Source organism: Montipora foliosa, unplaced genomic scaffold, assembly GCF_036669935.1.
Source record: "Montipora foliosa isolate CH-2021 unplaced genomic scaffold, ASM3666993v2 scaffold_48, whole genome shotgun sequence".
NCBI lineage: Eukaryota > Metazoa > Cnidaria > Anthozoa > Scleractinia > Acroporidae > Montipora > Montipora foliosa.
In genome coordinates this window covers 57,951-73,454 of record NW_027179789.1, presented here as the reverse complement: position 1 = coordinate 73,454, position 15,504 = coordinate 57,951, and the positions used below count along the sequence as shown (strand labels likewise).

At 47.1% G+C, this 15,504-nt stretch overlaps 7 non-coding genes and 1 pseudogene across 7 annotated transcripts; 5 read left to right on the top strand and 3 right to left on the bottom strand.

Annotated features, from left to right (window-relative positions):
- Nucleotides 1-796: 796 nt before the first annotated feature.
- On the bottom strand, nt 797-914 carry LOC137989875 (5S ribosomal RNA). Its single transcript, XR_011121046.1, has one exon. It is a non-coding gene; the product is annotated as a 5S ribosomal RNA (ribosomal RNA).
- Nucleotides 915-2,857: 1,943 nt separating this feature from the next.
- Nucleotides 2,858-3,052, top strand: LOC137989908 (U2 spliceosomal RNA). The gene has a single exon (XR_011121075.1). It is a non-coding gene; the product is annotated as a U2 spliceosomal RNA (small nuclear RNA).
- A 197-nt stretch (nt 3,053-3,249) lies between these two features.
- Nucleotides 3,250-3,414, top strand: LOC137989894 (U1 spliceosomal RNA). Its single transcript, XR_011121064.1, has one exon. It is a non-coding gene; the product is annotated as a U1 spliceosomal RNA (small nuclear RNA).
- Nucleotides 3,415-4,389: 975 nt separating this feature from the next.
- LOC137989871 (5S ribosomal RNA) lies at nt 4,390-4,508 on the bottom strand. The gene has a single exon (XR_011121042.1). It is a non-coding gene; the product is annotated as a 5S ribosomal RNA (ribosomal RNA).
- Nucleotides 4,509-6,324: 1,816 nt separating this feature from the next.
- Nucleotides 6,325-6,519, top strand: LOC137989907 (U2 spliceosomal RNA). Its single transcript, XR_011121074.1, has one exon. It is a non-coding gene; the product is annotated as a U2 spliceosomal RNA (small nuclear RNA).
- Nucleotides 6,520-6,712: 193 nt separating this feature from the next.
- LOC137989886 (U1 spliceosomal RNA) lies at nt 6,713-6,876 on the top strand. The gene has a single exon (XR_011121057.1). It is a non-coding gene; the product is annotated as a U1 spliceosomal RNA (small nuclear RNA).
- Nucleotides 6,877-7,906: 1,030 nt separating this feature from the next.
- LOC137989874 (5S ribosomal RNA) lies at nt 7,907-8,026 on the bottom strand. Its single transcript, XR_011121045.1, has one exon. It is a non-coding gene; the product is annotated as a 5S ribosomal RNA (ribosomal RNA).
- Nucleotides 8,027-13,681: 5,655 nt separating this feature from the next.
- Nucleotides 13,682-13,858, top strand: LOC137989905 (U2 spliceosomal RNA; annotated as a pseudogene).
- Nucleotides 13,859-15,504: the final 1,646 nt, after the last annotated feature.

Genomic DNA, 15,504 nt, shown 5'->3' with positions numbered 1-15,504 from the left:
TGTTTATTTCACAGCCGCATCGATTTGCCATCGAATCGAGGTATGACCCAAGAAAATGCCAGCGGGTCGAGGCCTCGTTACATCCTCTGTGCATCGTTTCGAAAACCGTAAGTGGATGTGTGTTTTGTACTGCTCCATCGCGATAGATTTCTGTTGCGTTGTGTTTATGTTTGCCGTTCTGGAGAGCCCGTGTTGCATTGAGTAACTGAGGACCCCGCCAGATCAGTTGGGCTTACAATTTTCTGTGGCCAACACTTTGTGGTTTCTTAGTTCCTATGTTAGCAGTTAATTGGATTGTTATCATAAAAAGGTAAATCTTTCCATGGTCAGGATATTTTGTCTTATCGGCCCTTTGAATACGTTACTGTCCGTGTTGAGGCAGGAACAGTAAGACTTTGAAAGTGCGCTACGTCACGTAAGTCACGTTTTCGCAGGGATCAATGTTGTTAGTGTTGTAGCCGTCGTTGTGATGCATATCTTCCTTGCTAGGTTAACTTCCATCTAATGCATAACAGTGCATGCAGTTTTTACTTGTCGTAGCCTGTTCTTTTCTCACAGCGAAAAGATACGTTTCATGTCATAAACTTGGATTGATAAGATCCTCGCGCGCACGCGCTCCCTTGCGAATACAAGTTCCACTTTCTCGTGTGGAACTATTTGTGGTTTTGTTGTATGGTCTCATCTTTGACATATCGTTGGCATGTTGTGTTTCAAAAAACCTGGTTTGGAATGGCTTTTCATTAAAGGAAACTGAGATTTTTTGAAGATAATCAAGTGCTACAGAAGGAAAAAGGTAAGCCTACAACACGGGGTATTCCCAGGCGGCTCCCATCCAAGTACTAACCCCGCCCGACAGGGCTTAACTTCGGTGATCGGACGAGAACCGGTGTTTTCCCTGTGGTATGGTCGTAGACAAGTAATTCGCCGTGAAAATTAACTTTGTTATAAGGGAAAATAAAAACGAGGTCAGAGCAAGCACAATGTGCATTTGTCCTCTTGCCGTCAACGCAAGTGCCATGCAATTGCTGGTCCTGCTGCCCACTGTACAAGGCGATCGTTGTGTGCGCCTCGCTTTCAGGTTGGCTTTGGGCATTCCTTCCTTGGCACGGATTGAATCGGACCACAATATCTCGTGGCCATGAGACTGGGAGCACCTTGTCCGCTGTGAGCATTTACGGGCATCGGCTTCTCGGCCTTTTGGCTAAGATCAGCTCTAGTATCTCGTTTGGCCGACTTTTCTTGTAGCTTTGGTTGTGTGATCATATATTTTTCTTTGTTTTTGGGAGTGCTTGTCCTAAGTACCTGCCGGTCCCGGGGAACGGCGTAGCCTCCACCCTATAAACGTTTTTTGATGGCGTCTCTCGTGAAAAGATCCCGCAACAGTGTGGTCGCCATTTTCCTGAAGCGATGTTACAAGACTTCTGGTTGGTCTACCGTTTTCTTTACTCTTTTGTTGGATGCTGTGGACAGGGGGATAACCTTACTACGGTTCAGTTTTTACGCATACACATGTTGGACTCGTACGTCTGACGTTTCAAAGATGTCGCCTGCTGTGACCATCTTGTGACTCAAGGCTTTGTGCTACGGTGCACCCAAGTCCGTGTGCTTCGTGCGGATAGTCATGTGGGTAACTCGAGAGTATAATCGGTCCATAGTGGGGACGTACCGATCTGCCCTCTGAGGTCAAACCAGATGACGAATGTGCGTGCCTTTCTTTGGTTCTTTTGTCAGAGGTGCCTTTCCATTCGTCGTGCTACGGAAAGGACGGTCGCCAATTATCCATCTGTTGAAATGGCAAATCGTGTCGTGGAAGTGGCTCTTACCCAGGGTTCCGTATGTCCCTATATTGTGTTGTCCATCTCCAGCCATAACTGTCGTTGTTGGGTACGCCCGTCAGCCCGCTCAATGTCTTAATCTGTCGAGAGGTTTGGTCACGAGTGAGACCTTCCTGCCCTCTAATCTGGCTTCTCTATGTGTCGCGCGCTGTTGTCGAAGCCCTGGTCACATGGCTAGGGAGTGTAGGCGGGATTTGGGGTAATCCTTCATTCGCGTACGAGATCTCTCCTCTGATGTGCCCGCGCTAACGATGATGATGATAGTCTGAGTACGTCCCCCCGACCACTGAGCATTGTTGGCAGAAGACTATGAAGAGGAGTGTGAGATGGCTTCCGGGGATGAGGACGTGGCTAATGCTCAGGTGACTGCCCCTCTCTCCCCCCTCGTTCGACTGTTCATGTCCAAGGAAACCAAGTAAGGCTCCAGTTTCTGCCTCTGTCTTCCGTGTCTTGCTGTTCCTAGTTCTTGTTCCGCCTCTGTCTCCGTCGTGCACTACTGTGTCTGTGTCCGCAGCTTTTCCCACCGTTTCATCTTTTTCATGCCTCCCCGTTCAAGTGCTTCCGTCTCTCCACTGCGTCCAAAGTCCTGTTCAAGCCGCTCCTTTGGTTTCTGCTCCGAGTTTCACTGGGCTTCAAGGTCCTCCTGTGCCTTCGCTAGCCGTTGTCTGAGAAGCTTGCTAAGCTTGTGCAAAACTGTGCTGGTGTTCCTATTTAGCTACTACGCTTCTGGATTCGCTTCTACAGTACTCCCGATTCTGCTATTAAGGAGTTAGCTCGCAAGCATCATTGAGGCAAATATGATATTTAAGGACAGTAGGGGTTGGATTGTGCTGTTTCATTTCCTGCGGTTTTTCCCGAAAAAACTAAAAACGATGAGGCTAAGCAACAAGAGTTAACTGCTTTGAACTATGATTTATGACCTTGGGACTGTACAAGGGACATCGTTTGTGATTCGCTTTTTGAATTGACATTTTATTTTTGCAGGTTTTTCTACCGGCTGCTATCTCGATGTTAAGACTGCTTTTACTTTTTTGAATAAAGATTTTAAAATGGCTAAAAAAAATCTGTCTTATCAGCTTAATATCTGATACGCTGCTCATCGAGCAGCTCATATATTAAAATGATTTTTGGAACTGGGCCGTGGAAAAGAGGCTTGCCTCGTCCCGGCCACGGGTTGCCTCGGTATAGCACTACCTCCGAGTCGTGGCCCACTTCCCTCTGGGGAAGAAATAATCAAGTGAAAGCAGAAACAAATGACCAAGCAACAACCACCTTCACATTCTCTTCTCTTTTCTAGGTAGCATAGCAGCGAGTGGACAGCACGACACGACAGGACGAGGAGCACGTGACCCCCATTACCACATGGTATGCGCAGACAAGTTGCGTTTTGCGGTTCCGGAGAGGTTGAAAAGGCATACTTTACCTGACGCGGGAGGCACTGTGATCAGGGAGGCAGTCCTCTCAAGGTGAGGCTCTTTCATTGCACTTCGATTGGTTGACCCTTGCGATTACCCCAAAATGTGGGTAACTCGAGCGTATAATTTCTGGTAGTGGGGACCTGCGTTCGCGCTAGTCCCCGCACCAAACCCCGGTGGCAAAGTTGGCTAATGGGAAGGTTTGTTGGTAACGTTTCAGGCAGGGCAGGGAAGGAGGAGATGCGGTGGCGGTGTAAGGACTAAGGAAGGTGAGTTGTATTTGTGAATTCCACTGCTGAAATTGTAGGTGAATGTTCCGTACTTGGTGCACTGCAAAACTGTGATTTTATTTCTTTCATTCTTGGCCGTAGAGAGAGCGAGAGGACGTGTTTATTTCAGCCGCATCGATTTCCATCGATAGACGAGTGAGACAAGAAAATGCCAGCGGGTCGAGCTCTTATCCTCGTGCATCGTTTCGAAAACGTAAGTGGATGTGTGTTTGTACTGCTCCATCGCGATAGATTTCTTTTGCGTTGTGTTATGTTGCGTTCTGGAGAGCCCGTTTTGCATTGAGTAACTGAGGACCCGCCAGATCAGTTGGCGTTACATTTCTGTGGCCAACACTTTGTGGTTTCTCTATGTTATCAGTTAATTGGATTGTTATCATAAAAGTAAATCTTTCATGGTCAGGATAGTGTCTTATCGGCCCTTTGAATACGTACTGTCCGTGTTGAGCAGGGAACAGTAAGACTTTGAAGTGCGCTACGTCACGTAAGTCACGTTTTCGCAGGATCAATGTTGTAGTGTTGTAGCCTTCGTTGTATGCATATCATCGGGCTAGGTTAACTTCCATCTAATGCATAACAGTGCATGCATTTTTTACTTGTCGTATCCTGTTCTTTGCTCACACGAAAAGATACGTTTCATGTCATAAACGTTGGATTGATAAGATCTCGCGCGCACGCGCTCCCTTGGGAATACAAGTTCCACTTTCTCGTGTGAACTATTTTGTTTTTTGTATGTCTCATCTTTGACATATCGTTGGCATGTTGTGTTCAAAAAACCTGGTTTGGAATGTTCTTTCATTAAAGGAAACTGAGATTTTTTGAGATAATCAAGTGTACAGAAGGAAAAAGGGAAGCCTACAACACGGGGTATTCCCAGGCGGTCTCCCATCCAAGTACTAACCCCGCCCGACAGGGCTTAACTTCGGTGATCGGACGAGAACCGGTGTTTTCCCTGTGGTATGGTCGTAGACAAGTAATTCGCCGTGAAAAATTAACTTTTATAAAGGGAAAATAAAAACGAGGTCAGAGCAAGCACAATGTGCATTTGTCCTCTTGCCGTCAACGCAAGTGCCATGCAATGCTGGTCCTGCTGCCCACTGTACAAGGGCGATCGTTGTGTGCGCCTCGCTTTCAGGTTGGCTTTGGGCATTCCTTCCTTGGCACGGATTGTAATCGGACCACCATATCTCGTGGCCATGAGACTGGGAGGAGCACCTTGTCCGCTGTGAGCATTTACGGGCATCGCTTCTCGGCCTTTTGGCTAAGATATCTGGTCGGTTGGCCGACGTGTTCTTAGCTTGTGGTTGTGTGATTGGCTTTTTCTTTGTTTTTGGAGTGCTTGTCCTAAGTACCTGCCGGGAGGGAACGGCGTAGAGCACTACCTAAAACGTTTTTGATGGCGTCTCTCTCTGTTCCCGAACAGTCAAGTGGTCGCCCATTTTTCCTGAAGCGATTTACAAGACTTCTTGTTGGTCTACCGTTTTACACCACATTTGTTGGATGCTGTGGACAGGGATTAACCTTACTACGGTTCAGTTTTTACGTGGTGGACTCGTACGTCTGACTTTCAAAGATGTCGCCTGCTGTGACCATCTTGTGACTCAAGGCTTTGTGTACGGTGACACACCCAAGTCCGTGTGCTTCGTCGTGCGGATAGTCATGTTCGGTCCATACATGTCCGGGATCTGCCCTCTGAGGTCCCAGATGACGATGTGCGTGCTTTCTTTGGTTCTTTTGGAGAGGTGCTTTTCCATTCGTCGTGCTACCTTCGCCAATTATCCATCTGTTTACAATGGCAATCGTGTCGTGGAAGTGGCTCTTACCCAGGACGTCCCTTATTTTTGTGTCCATCTTCCAGCCATAACTGTCGTGTCTGGTACGCCCGTCAGCCCGCTCAATGTGTAATCTGTCGAGAGGTTGGTCACCGTGCCCCTTCCTGCCCTCTCTCTGGCTTGTGTCGGCGCTGTTGGTCAGCCTGGTCACATGGCTAGGGAGTGTAGGCGGGCTTGGGGTAATCTTCATTCCGGTACCGAGATCTTGTCCTCTGATGTGCCCGCTAAAGATGATGATGATAGTCCTGAGTACGTCCCCCCGACCACTGAGATTGTTTCAGAAGACTCTGAAGAGGAGTGTGAGATGGCTTCCGGGGATGAGGACGTGGCTGCTCAGGTGACTGCCCCTCGTGTAGTGTCCCCCCCTCGTTCGACTGTTCCTGTCCAAGTGGCTCCTGCTCCAGTTTTCTGCCTCTGTCCCCGTGTCTTGTGTTTCCTAGTTCTTGTTCCTCTCCTGTCATGCTGCACTACTGTGTCTGTGTCCGCAGTTCACACCGTTTCCTCTGTTCATGATCCCCGTTCCAGTGCTTCCGTCTCCACTGCGTCCAAGTCTCCTGTTCAAGCCGCTCCTTTGGTTTTTTCTGCTCCCCGGTTTCACTGCGTTCAATGTCCCCTGCGCCTTCGCCTAGCCGTTTCCCTGAGAAGCTTGCTAAGCTTGTTGCAAAGCTGTGCTGGTGCCTATTTAGCTACTACGCTTTCCTGGTTCACTTCTACAGTACTCCGATTCTGCTATAACTTCGGTTAGCTCGCAGCATCATTGAGGAATATGATATTAAGGACAGTAGGGGTTTGGATTGTGGCTGTTTCATTCCTGCGGTTTTCCCCGTAAAAAAACTTGAGGCTAAGAAGAGTTAACTTGAACTATGATTTAGACCTTGGACATTAAGAATTGTGATCTTTTGAATTGATTTAATTTGTGTTTTTCTACCGGCTGCTACTCGATGAAAATAGCTGTTCCGCTTTTTGAATAAAGATTTTAAAATGGAAAAAAAAAATCTGTTCTTATCAGCTTAATATCTGATACGCTGCTCATCGAGCAGCTCATATATTAAACTGATTTTTGGAACTGGGCCGTGGGAAAAGAGGCTTGCCTCGTCCCGGCCACGGGTTGCCTCGGTATAGCACTACCTCCGAGCGTGGCCCACTCCCTCTGGGGAAGAAATAATCAAGTGAAAGCAGAACAAATGACCAAGCAACCAACCTTCACATTCTCTTCTCTTTTCTAGGTAGCATAGCAGCGAGTGGACAGCACGACACGACAGGACGAGGAGCACGTGACCCCCATTACCACATGGTATGCGCAGACAAGTTGCGTTTTGCGGTTCCGGAGAGGTTGAAAAGGCATACTTACCTGACGCGGGAGGCACTGTGATCAGGGAGGCAGTCCTCTCAAGGTGAGGCTCTTTCATTGCACTTCGATTGGGTTGACCCTTGCGATTACCCCAAATGTGGGTAACTCGAGCGTATAATTTCTGGTAGTGGGGACCTGCGTTCGCGCTAGTCCCCGCACCAAACCCCGGTGGCAAAGTTGGCTAATGGGAAGGTTTGTTGGTAACGTTTCAGGCAGGGCAGGGAAGGAGATGCGGTGGCGGTGTAAGGACTAAGGAAGGTGAGTTGTATTTGTGAATTCCACTGCTGAAATTGTAGGTGAATGTTCCGTACTTGGTGCACTGCAAAACTGTGATTTTATTTCTTTCATTCTTGGCCGTAGAGAGAGCGAGAGGACGTGTTTATTTCAGCCGCATCGATTTCCATCGATAGACGAGTGAGACAAGAAAATGCCAGCGGGTCGAGCTCTTATCCTCGTGCATCGTTTCGAAAACGTAAGTGGATGTGTGTTTGTACTGCTCCATCGCGATAGATTTTCTTTTGCGTTGTGTTATGTTGCGTTCTGGAGAGCCCGTTTGCATTGTTAGATTTCTTTGCGTTGTGGTTATGTTGCGTTCTTGAGAGCCCGTTTTGCATTGAGTAACTGAGGACCCGCCAGATCAGTTGGCGTTACATTTCTGTGGCCAACACTTTGTGGTTTCTCTATGTTATCAGTTAATTGGATTGTTATCATAAAAAGTAAATCTTTCATGGTCAGGATAGTGTCTTATCGGCCCTTTGAATACGTACTGTCCGTGTGAGCAGGGAACAGTAAGACTTTGAAGTGCGCTACGTCACGTAAGTCACGTTTTCGCAGGATCAATGTTGTAGTGTTGTAGCCTTCGTTGTATGCATATCATCCGGGCTAGGTTAACTTCCATCTAATGCATAACAGTGCATGCATTTTTTACTTGTCGTATCCTGTTCTTTGCTCACACGAAAAGATACGTTTCATGTCATAAACGTTGGATTGATAAGATCTCGCGCGCACGCGCTCCCTTGGGAATACAAGTTCCACTTTCTCGTGTGAACTATTTTGTTTTTGTTGTATGTCTCATCTTTGACATATCGTTGGCATGTTGTGTTCAAAAAACCTGGTTTGGAATGTTCTTTCATTAAAGGAAACTGAGATTTTTTGAGATAATCAAGTGTACAGAAGGAAAAAGGGAAGCCTACAACACGGGGTATTCCCAGGCGGTCTCCCATCCCAAGTACTAACCCCGCCCGACAGGGCTTAACTTCGGTGATCGGACGAGAACCGGTGTTTTCCCTGTGGTATGGTCGTAGACAAGTAATTCGCCGTGAAAATAACTTTGTTATAAGGGAAAATAAAAACGAGGTCAGAGCAAGCACAATGTGCATTTGTCCTCTTGCCGTCAACGCAAGTGCCATGCAATGCTGGTCCTGCTGCCCACTGTACAAGGGCGATCGTTGTGTGCGCCTCGCTTTCAGGTTGGCTTTGGGCATTCCTTCCTTGGCACGGATTGTAATCGGACCACCATATCTCGTGGCCATGAGACTGGGAGCACCTTGTCCGCTGTGAGCATTTACGGGCATCGCTTCTCGGGCCTTTTGGCTAAGTCTTTTTGGCCGATGTTTTGTGGGTTCTCCCAGGGCGAAGCCCTACCATTTTGGTAGTAGGTTTTTCGTTCCTTGTGGTATCCTTGCTATTGCGATTCCATGGATGCTGATACTGATACACGTGTTAATTGGGGCGACGCCCCTATGGATCATGTTTCTGAGAATGTTGTTGTGAATCCTTCCTCTGATATTGCTGCTGCCTCATCGGATACTGTTATGTCATATGCTGGTGTCCTGCCGGGTCTGGTGACCCTGTTCCGCTCGTCAATAATCCTCCTGTTCGCAGCCGTTTTGTTCCGTCTACCTTTGAGAGAGAGAATTTTTCTGTTTACAACCGCTTGCCAGAGAGACCGTGTTCTGCCTTTTTTCCGAAACCTGATGGCGACTTTGCTTTAAGGATCTTTTTGCCGACCTAGAGACCTGCCAGATCCCTTCTGCTGCTGTTCGCTGCGTCCAATGGGTTCCCCGCAGCAAGTGTGTGTGTCACCTTTGCCAAAGAAGATTATCGTAACACCTTTCTTCGGGCTTCATCGTTGGTGCCTCGTTTCCTCCGCTCTGGTGCCCCTACAGCTTCTGGTAATCCCCGTATCGTCTATGTTGCTGTTTTTGGTGCTCCTTATGAGCTTCCTGATTCTGCGCTTCATATGCGTCTTGCTCCCTATGGTACTGTGAAGTTTACTCGACGTAGTAAACACCAGAACTACCCTGCGTTGGACAATGGAACTCGGGTCTTTGGTATGGTCCTGTCCAAATCTATCCCTTCCTTTCTTCGTTTTGGCCGGGTTCTAGTCCGTGTTCGTCATGACAATCAGACGCCTACTTGTCGAAAGTGCAACCTCCCCGATCATATGGCTAAGGATTGCCCTAATACCTTCTGCTACAATTGCGAGCACGTTGGTCATATGTTTAAGGAATGCCCTGAAGAGGATTTTGCTGCTGTGTGTCGTGACCAAGGCCATAAGGCTATCGATTGTCAGCATTCGTGGCATCGCCGTCCTCGATCTTACCGAGATGCTGACAAGCCGGATGACCCTCCTCCCCAGCCGTCTCCTGACCTTCAACCTGCTGTTCAGCCCTCTAATCGACCTTCGCAGCCTACTAGCCAACTATCTTCATCCTGCTCTTCCCAATCCTCGTCGCAGTCTTCCTCTTTGCAGCCTTCTTCTGAGCACTCTCGCCCCTTCGCAGATACAATCTTCCCCTCCTCTTTTCTTCTGACCTTTCTCAGTCCCAGAGTATTTTGGCTTCCTATGCGCCCTCTAATCCAGCCTTGGTAGAAGCTGCCTCCGATGCCGAAGTAGCCTATGCTATGGATGTTGCCGATCCTCCGCCTGACTCCCTTCCTGATTACCCTGATGACAACTCCGATCCTGATAATGTTCCTGCCCCTGTCGCTGACCCTGTTCCTGATGCTGTTCCTGTCTTGACGTTGACGTTGCTTCTGACGATACTGATCCTGACCTTGATGCTGATTCGCCTTTACAGACCTCTCGCCCGCTGCTTTCTGACCCTGGTGACCATCCTCTCGTCGTTTCTGATGATTCTGACTCAGATGATTATACTCCTGCGCCTGACCTTTTCCCAACTCGTACGTTGGGACGAGCTGTCAAGAGAGGATCCAGCCGGACACCTGCTAATGTCACTCCAACCATTGTGCCTGTTCGTAAGTCAACGAATCCTTCGCGTGTGCCTACGAAAAAAAGCCGTCCATCATGACCTCTATATTTAATTTAATTTCAATTAATTCACGTGGTTCTAATCGGGCTACTCGGAAAGCTTTGCTTGATTATGTTCGTTTCGGTTTCGGTATTATCTGCATTCAGGAAACTTTAATATCTGATCCTGTTGCCTTTAATTCCCTGGTTGCTGACTGGAGTGGGCCATCTTTTTGGTCCCTGCTGTTGGTAAACAGGCTGGTGTTATTATTTTGATTTCCGATCGTTTTGATGGTCAAGTTTTATCTTGGCGTAGAGATCATGATGGACGTGTCCCTTAGTTTACTCGTTGAGTATAATAATCGTAAGTTTAATATTATTAATATTTATGCGCCCACCCTTTTGACTGACCGAAAAGTGTTTTTCGAGAATCTGCATGCTTTCTGCCTTCCTGCTGATTTTACTATTATTGCCGGTGATTTCAATTGCTATGAATCTGATTTAGATAAATTTGGTGGCAATGTTTCCATTGCAAAATACCTCTCTGACTTTCGTCGTTCACTTTACCTTGAAGATGCTTGGCGCAAATTGCATCCCCGTGTCCGAGCGTGCTCTTGGTTTAATTCTAATTTTTTCCATCGGCTCGCGCCTTGACAAATTTTTTGTTTCCCGAAATTTATTCCCCTTAGTTCAGTCCTGTGACATTTCTCCTTGCGCCTTTTCTGATCATGATTTTGTTAATCTTTCTTTAAAATTGGAGTCTAATTATATGCGTGGTCCGGGCTTATGGAAATTTAATTCCTCCCTTTTGAATGATAGCGATTTTTGTCTTTCCTTTGATGCTAAGATTCGCGAGCTCTCCGATTGCGTTGACTATTTTCCGTCAGTCAAATGTTGGTGGGACTTTTTTAAGGACTCTATTCGCTCGGAAATTATTTCCTTCGCTAAGAATAAACGTAGAAGTCTCTCGCATGAGCGCGTCCTTATAACTAATGCAATAATTGGTCTCAAGCGCCGTCTTGTCTGTGGCGACCTTTCGGTCGCCCCTGAAATTTCTCGGCTTGAATCTGAACTGAATGCTCTTACCTTGCGTGTTTTGGAAGGCTCTAAAATCCGTTCTCGCGTCCAGTGGCTTGAGGAGGGCGAGAAGCCTTCACGCTTCTTCTTCAAGTTAGAACGTGAGCGCTTAGACCGTAATAACGTTTCTTCCATTTTGAATGATAATGACATTGAAGTTTTCACTCGGGAGGAGATTGAACGTGCGCACGTGCGCTTTTATTCAAATCTTTTCTCGCAAGAGGTTATTGATCCTGTGTGTAAACAAATCTGTTTTGATTCTATTCCTTCTTCGCTTTCTCCTCCTCTGCGCGACTCATGCGAGGGACTTTTAACTTTAGATGAATTGACTATTTCATTAAGGAGCCTTAGCCTAGGAAGGTCACCTGGTTCTGATGGTTTGTCTGTCGAATTTTACTTGCGTTTTTGGGACATTCTGGGCCCCCTTTTGCTATCAGTCGCAAACCAATGTTTCCATGACTCTGAACTTTCGGATTCTATGAAAGGAAGCGTTACTCGCCTTATTTATAAGAAGCGTGGGGATATTAAGAATTTGAAAAACTGGAGGGCCCATTTCTTTGCTCAATGTGGATTATAAGATTATCTCTAAAGCTATCACAACTCGTCTTTCTTCGGTTATGCATCACATAGTTTCCCCTGATCAATCTTGCTCTGTTCCGGGTCGTTCAATCTTCTCTAATGTGAGTTTGTTGCGCGATGTTTTGAGCCACATTGAGCAAACAAATGAGTCTGCTATTTTGATTAGTTTAGATCAAGAAAAAGCCTTCGACCGAGTCGATCGCGTCTTCCTTCTAGAGCTGCTTAATGTTTACGGTTTTGGTTCTGATTTTTGTCGCTGGATTAGTACCTTTTATAATGGTGCTTGCATGCGTATCATCCTTAACGATTGGCTTACTGAGAGTATCCCCCTTGAACGGGGCGTCGTCAGGGGGATCCTCTCTCTCCTCTACTTTATGTTTTATGTGTAGAAGTTCTTGCTAACCTGATCCGTAGATCTCCTGAGATTGAGGGGTTTTTACTTCCTGGTGCAAGGGGTTTGCAGGCCAAGGTTCGCCTTTATGCTGATGACACTACTGCTGTTTTGAAAGACCTTTTCTCTCTAAATAAGCTTTTTGATTGTGTTAGTGTTTACGAACGTGGTTCTGGAGCTAAGCTAAATAAGTCGAAAACGGAGGCCATGTGGCTCGGTGCTTGGCGTTCTCGGACTGACGAACCCCTTGGACTTACTTGGGTCAAGAAAATGAAAATTCTTGGGGTCTTTTTTGGTACTATCCCTGTTGAGAATGATAATTGGCAACCTAAACTAAACAAACTAGAGAAGTCCCTCAATCTTTGGAGATCTCGTTCTTTGTCCTTCCTAGGCAAGGCTCTCCTTATTAACACCTTAGGGTTAAGTAAGCTGATGTATCTAGCTAGGGGTTTGCTTCCCCCTGCCTGGGTCCTTTCCCGTATCAATAGTTTCATCTGGCCTTTTCTTTGGGGTTGTAAAATTGAGACGGTTGCTCGTAATACTTTATATTTAAGCGCTGCGCAAGGGGGTATAGGTATTATTAACTTTAGTGTTAAGTGCCTTGCCTTGCAGTTAGCGGGGATGGCTTTTACTTTGGACTCGCCTCACGATTCTAGTTTTTATCTTTGTAAATATTTTGTTGGTAGACGTTTGTCTTCTCTTCGCCCCCAGTGGAACTTTTTGCGCGATAATTTTGCCCCTTCTGCCTGCTTTCCGTCTCCTTTTTACGCCCGCTGTCTCGAAACTCTTTTATCCGTTGGTAATTGCGACTTAACTTCTAAGCGTTTATATTTGAAACTACTTTCCTCGAATTCCTCCTCCCCTATCTTGCATAGAGTTTGGACCCAGGTTTGTGGCTCTTCTTTTTCACTCAATGATCATTGGTCTCTCGTTCGAGATTCTCTTACCGAAATCCTAAAAATGATCTCTTGTGGCTAATCGCTCTCCGCGGTGTTAAGGTTCGCGATTCCCTTGCTAATTGGGGATATATTAACTCGGCTTTCTGTGCTTCTTGCCCTAGACGAGAGACTATAGATCATTGTTTTTTGCATTGCCCTCGGGTTAAGCGGGTTTGGTCCCGTTTTTCCCCAATTTTAGATCGTGTGCTAGGCTTTCGGCTTACCTTAAATGTCCCCTTCGTGTTCTTTTTTATTTGGCCCCCTCTCGTTACAAAGAGGGCTCGCATTGCGCGCCACATTATCAAGACCATTCTCTACGGTGTTTGGCTTTTTCGCAATAAGGCCACCTTTTATAACGGTAAAGAAGATCATCGGGCTATTATCCGTTTTGTTTCTGGCGATCTCCGTAGTCGAATTAAGCTCGATCACTTTCGCCTTTCAGACAGTCGCTTTTCTTCTTTGTGGTCTCTCCCAGGCTTTTGCACCGTAGAGAACGGTCTTCCTAGCGTTACTATTTAGGCGTACATTTAATTCTCGTTTTGCTTTGTCCGCGCGCTGTTTGCGGTGCCTGTAATCCGGCTCTCTTTAAGGAACTTGCGCAGTTCATGGACTTTATCGTTAGGGCCCCTGGCCCTTACGGCTAGCTGCTTACTCCGGCTTTGTAACTCTGTAGACTTTTTTGTATTCCTGAATATGTAATTGCTCCATTTTTATTTGTGAATAAACGCTCTTTTGACAAAAAAAAATCTGTTCTTATCAGCTTAATATCTGATACGCTGCTCATCGAGCAGCTCATATATTAAACTGATTTTTGGAACTGGGCCGTGGAAAAGAGGCTTGCCTCGTCCCGGCCACGGGTTGCCTCGGTATAGCACTACCTCCGAGCGTGGCCCACTTCCCTCTGGGAAGAAATAATCAAGTGAAAGCAGAACAAATGACCAAGCAACCAACCTTCACATTCTCTTCTCTTTTCTAGGTAGCATAGCAGCGAGTGGACAGCACGACACGACAGGACGAGGAGCACGTGACCCCCATTACCACATGGTATGCGCAGACAAGTTGCGTTTTGCGGTTCCGGAGAGGTTGAAAAGGCATACTTACCTGACGCTGTGCTTGGCCGGAGGCCCTACCATTTTGGTTGCGTGGTTCTTCGGTTCTTTCTGCGTGGTTGGTGTTTCCTTTTGGCGTCCGCCTTTTGGATTTTTGGTTCGTCTTCACAGGCAGCCATTTTGGTCACCCATCCTGTGTTCTTGGCCATCTACGAGCTCGCTGGTTTTTGGCCCTTTGGATTTGTGGTGAGTGGGGCTTTTGCCCCTTTCCCGGCTCTAGCCGGTCCCCTTTCTTACTTTTTTTTTCTTAATAGCCATGTCTCGCCTTTTTAGGCGCACTGTTGTGTTCTCGATGTGTCAGGTTTTTCTGAAGAGCGTGATCTCAACTATATTGCTGAGAAAATTTGTTCAACCTTTAGTGTCGGTGATGTTGTATCAATTCAATTTATGCCTGGCAAATCTGTCCGTGTATCTTTTAAGGATGAGTCCATTAAGACTACGGTCCTAAGTAATGACTCTTTATCTGTAGATGGCGTCCCTTGTCCTGTACGGGGGGTGGGGGTCCCAGACCTGAAAACGTCCTCATTTTCCGTTGTCCATTTGAGGTCGAACACTCTGTTCTAAAAGAAGTCATGTCTCAGTATGGGACTGTCCATGGGATCCAGCATAGGTCCTGGTTGCATCTTGATGGTGTCATGGATGGCTCCCGTGTCGTTCGTATGACTCGTGCTCGCGGCATCTCGCGTACTATTCTTGTTAAGGACCATCAATGTAAAGTATGGTATAAAGGGATGCCGATTTCTTGCGATATTTGTTCGGGCTCTCACAAAGCCCAGGACTGCCCCTACAAGGGCGTCTGCATGCGGTGCCGCCAACCTGGCCATGTCCAGCGCGACTGCACCAATGCACCAAAACGCGTGGGGTACCAGTGGTAGTGGGGTGGATGCTGTGGCTAACCCCGATCCTGTAGAAGCTCAGGTGGAGGCTCCGGCTTCCCCCCTCCTGTTTTTCTCTCCTTCTGCTTTGCCTCCCACTGGTTCATCTGACTCTGAGACCGCTCCACCCTCCATGGAGGGTGCTGTTGTGTCTGCTGGTGAGGACGCCCCTGGCTCAGGCAGTGTTGCCTGCGCCACGGGCCCTGGTCCTCTCCCCTCCTGGGGATCTGCTCCCGATCTCAGCGCTAGCGAGTTGCCTCCATGTTCTGCTGATGACAATTTGGTGCGTGCATCTGGTCTCGGGAGCGATCACATGTTTAGCCCCTTGAGTGACGTTGATATCAGCAGTGAGCTGGAATCAAACGATGACTCTGAAAGTAACGTTAAGGTGCCGCAAAGTACGGCAGCATTAGTAGTGTTAATCCTAGTGACAGTAGTGTTAAGGAACAGCCTAGTGGCGGCAATTTAATAATGGTGTGGAAAAACTGGCGAAGATGCCATTAAACGTAATGATATTAGTGTGAGCTCACAAAATGGTGATAATTTAAACAATGTTAAAAGA